Raw genomic sequence first — 4,799 nt, 5'->3', positions numbered from 1 at the left:
CCAGCTCCCAGGTCTCCTGGTGCTTGGGTCCCCAGCTCAAGACTCCTTCCTGAGAGTGCAGCCTCCTAGGCACTTCAGCAGCGGGTGGTGCCCCAGGTAGGCATGAGGCCAGAGGGGAGGGGTGAAGCTTCAGGGGGGAAGAAGTGAGATAGAAGGGCTTGGGTGTTTGCTCAGGCACATTCTACTCTAATTCACAGCCCAGGAAGTCGACTTTCCCTAAGGCTCTGGTTGCAGGTAGAACCAGAGTTGGGCATGAAGAAGTGCTGCCGCCTTGTGGACATATCGTGTAACAACAACTTGCCCACCAGTACTGACTGGCACCTCCAATTCAAAAGGACTGTGGGGTTGCAAATGACAGTTGCCCTCAGGAAAGGTCCTGGGGCAGGTGTTGCAGAAATGAATTCCAAACACAACTGACTTTCAAGAAGCTAATTTCAAACGTCAACTTTCCTTGCACCCTTTTAGAAAAGGAAAAAAAAAAAGAAAAACCCAAGTGCCTACACAACAAGATGAGGACATGAGCTGAGAGCCTTTCTAGATGCCTCATAGTCACAGATGAGGTGAGTGTCTGCCTTGAGGCCTCATAGACGCACACAAATTGAGCAAGAGCATTGAGGTCTCTAGATAAACACGAGCTGAGCATCTGCCTAGAAGCCTTATAGTCAAACATGTGGTCAGCATTTGCTGAGAGGTCCCATAACAAGAGATATGCTGTTTGTGTATGTTGAATCAGGTGGCTGTCCACTAACCTGAAGCAAAAAACTAGAGATTAAAGAAAATTGAAAGAAAGAAAGGAAATGCCTATTTTCTTCCCTCCGAATTCCCGACTTGGCCTGCTAACCCATCTCTGGAGCCCGAGTAGGCTTGGGTCCCATGGCTGGACTAGATGGGGATGAGACAGCCAGGCAGGGTGTCCTTAACTGATCTCACTTTTGAACCCATACTGTCTGAATTGGTTGGCTGGGAACAAAGTCCCCAGGGCACCCAAAAGACGGTGGCTCAGTCCTCTGACCTCCAGGACTGTGGAAAATTCACCTCACCTCTCGATCTCCTCATGGTGGGCTCCCCAGTTCTAGCCTTCTTCCTGAGATGCAGCCTCCTAGGCACCTCAGCAGGGTGCTGGGGCCCAGGTGGGGAGGTGTCTACAGGGGCGGGTGGAGCTTTAGGGGGGAGAAGTAGTGAGACACAAGCCCTGAGCGTTTGCTCACACTTTCCACCATAATTCACAGCCCAGGAAGCCAGTTTTTCCTACGGATCTCTGTGCTCCAGGAACAACAGTTGGGCATGAAGAGATGCTGCTGTCCTGTGGACATTTCCTATAAATACGACTTGACCAGCAGTGCTTAACTGCAAGTCCAGTTCAGAAGACCAAGGGGGCTTTTCATGAGAGCTGCCCTTAGGAAATGTCCTATGGTGGGCACTGCAGAAAAACTGAATGTGTTTGGAAATTTTCAAGAAGTCAATTGGGACATGTAAATTTCCTCAAATCCTTTATGGAAAAGAAAGAAGAAAAAAATGACCCCAAATGGCCACAGAACAAGATGTTCAGCATCTAATTATTACAGGAGGAATGACAATCAAAACAATAACAAGAAATCAAATCCCACCAGTCAGAATGGACACCCTCAAAGGTCTACAAACTGTAAATGTGGGAGAGAGCCAGGACATGATTGAACTCCACTACACGGTTGGTGGGGATGGACGTTGCCATCACCTCTAGAGAAGACAGCCTCCTCATGCCAGAAGATAAACCATTGAAGAGAGCACAGCCTAGTATCTGACATCCACGCCTGGGCCTATATCCCCAGGAAAACCATCATTCAAAAAGACATATGCGCCCCAACATTCACTGCTGCACTACTTACTGTAGCCAAGACACAGAACCACAAGATGTCCTCTGACAGAATAAAGCTTATTGCAGATGTGGTACATAAATACATTTGTACTAGTCAGAAACACAAAAGCAGCACTAAAATTATGAAATTATGCACCACAAGGATAGACCTTGGAGGATCATACACTAACTGTATTCAGCCAGGTAGGAAGAGAATAGCATATGATGTTCCTTCTAGGCAAATAAAGTGATATATACAAACTAATTTACAACACAAAAGAGACTCTAAAATTTTAAAGAGAAACAAGGAATTACCAAAAAAAAGAATAAATAGCCAGGGGTGAATCATGAATTAAGGACTAATGTATATACAGAAATCTGTATCTGTAAGACATATTTCACAAGGATTATCTCCTTCCTTCCCTTCCCTCCTTCCTTCTACCTTCCTTCCACATATACACTTAAATCTGTATCTCTAACATATATACCCAAAACCGTATCTGTAATAGATGATTCACAATGAATATCTCCTTCCTTCCTTCCACATATACACAAATCTGTACCTGATGAGATGGCTGGATGGCATCACCAACTTAATGGGCATGAGGCTGAGCAAGCTCTGGGAGATGGTGAAGGACAGGGAAGCCTGGCATGCTGCAGTCCATGGTGTCGCAGAGTCAGACATGACAGAGTGACTGAACAAAAAAAAAAAATAGATAATTCAAAGGATTATCTTCTTCCTCCTTTCTTCTACATATACCAAAAAATCTGTATCTCTGATAGATACTAGGGGTTCCTTGGTGGCTCAAAGGTAAATAATATGACGGCAATGTGGGAGCCTGCCTTCAACTCCTGGATCCAAAAGATCTCCAGAAGGGAATGGCTACGCACTCCAGTTTCCATGCCTGGAGAATCCATGGAAAGAGGAACCCAGAGGGTTGCAGTCCTTGGTGTCACATACAGTTAGAATGGATACTTCAGAAGGACATAATATTCAGCACAGGGAGCTTGCTCAACTTTGTTAAATCTTTATGGCAAAAAATTGAAAAAGAACATAATGCTGTATGTATATGTCATAACTGAATCAGGAGCCTGTATACTGACAATAAGCACAAAACTGCAAAACAAATATAGGTCAATATTGTATCGGCATGAGATTAAAGAAAAGAGAAGACTATTGCCTATTTTATCCCCTATGATCTCCCTGACTTGGGCTGCTTTCCAATCCCTGGAATCTGACCAGGCTTGGGTCCCCATGATTGGACTGGAGAGGGGTTGAGACAGTCAGGGTGGGTGCCCTTAATTGAGCCCCTCTTAAACCTGACCATCTGGTTTTCTCTGGCTGGGACCATAGACCCTAGTGCATCCAAAGGATGGTGGCTTGACGGTCTAGCCACAAGGACCTTGGAAAAGTCACCTAGCCTCCAGGTCTGCTGGTTCTGGGCTCCCCAGCTGAAATCTCTTTCCAGAGTGCAGCCTCCTAGGCACCTAAGCAGAAAGCAGTGTCCCAGGTTGGGATGAGTCTGAAAGGAAGGGTGACGCCTTAAGGGGAAGAAGCAGTGAGACACAAGGCTTTGGGTGTTTCTCAGGCACATTCCACTCTTATTCACAGCCCAGGAAGCCGACTTTCCTGAAGTCTCAGTTTGCCTGAAGAACCAGAGTTGGACTGGGGGTTTCCCTGGTAGCTCAGCTGGTAAAGAATCTGCCTGCAATGCAGGAAACCCCTGTTTGATTCCTGGGTCAGGAAGATCCCCTGGAGAAGGGAAAGGCTACCCACTCCAGTATTCTTGGGCTTCCCTGGTGGCTCAGCTGGTAAAGATTCCTCCTGCAATGCGGGAGGCCTGGGTTCGATCCCTGGGTTGAGCTAATCCCCTGGAGAAGGGAATGTCTACCCACTCCAGTATTCTTGCCTGGAGAATTCCATGGACAGAGAAGCCTGGCGGACTACACTTGCTCCTTGTGAGGAAAGCTATGACCAACCTAGACAGTGTTTTCAAAAGCAGACATCATGCTGCCGACAAAGGTCTTTGTAGTCAAAGCTAACAGCCAAGACAGGGAAGCAAGCTAATTATAGAAGCGCACATGAATGGATAAAGGAGGTGGGGTACATGTACACAGTGCAGCATACCTCAACCATAGACAGTAGGATATAATGCAAAGTCCAGCCACAGAAAAGGAAGGAGACATGGTCATTCCAAGAGAAGGAAGGAAGGCAGGGAGATGCCAGTATCACGTGATATCACTTCTAGGTGTAATCTAAAAATGGATACAAATGAACGTCTTTCAAAAAGAGACACAGCCTCAAAGACTTAGAAGGGAAACTTCCAGTCACCAAGAATGTGGGGCAGGGAGAAATGAGCTGCTTCAGACTAACATATGCACATAACTATTTCTAAAGTAAGACTCCAGGACCCACTGTGTAACACAAGGAATCTTACACAACACTAATGTAATCACCTATATGGAAAAGAATCCCCCCCAAAACATGCATCTCTGTGGAAGTGAACCGGTTGCAGCACATTGAAAAGGAAAAAGAAAACCAAAACAAAAAACCAACACTTTGATTCACCTATATACTCTAGTTCAAATAATAGATTAAAAACAGAAAAAATGGGGGGGAAATGCTAACTCTATTCCCTCCAGGCAATAGTGATCTGGGCTGGTGCCACATCCCTGGAGCCAGATTGGCTTGCGACCCGAGGCTGGAGAGTCCTGGACCGAGAGAGCTGGGAGTGTGTGGCAGGCAGTGTACCTCCAAAATGGACCTGGAGTATTCTTCCCCTCTGCAGAGCCCCTAACCTCCAGATACAAGCAGCAGAAATCAAGACCTTGGAGTTAACATATACACATTAATATGTGTCAGGCGGATGATCCAGAAGTAACCGCCAAAAAGCAGAGGGAAGTTTATTGAACACATTGTAATCACTTAAAAGTGAAAAAGGACCTGAAAGAGAATAGATAAACA

Source organism: Bubalus bubalis, chromosome 20 (genome assembly GCF_019923935.1).
Source record: "Bubalus bubalis isolate 160015118507 breed Murrah chromosome 20, NDDB_SH_1, whole genome shotgun sequence".
Lineage (NCBI taxonomy): Eukaryota > Metazoa > Chordata > Mammalia > Artiodactyla > Bovidae > Bubalus > Bubalus bubalis.
The sequence above is the reverse complement of the archived record's forward strand: the minus strand, read 5'-3'. Positions refer to the sequence as shown.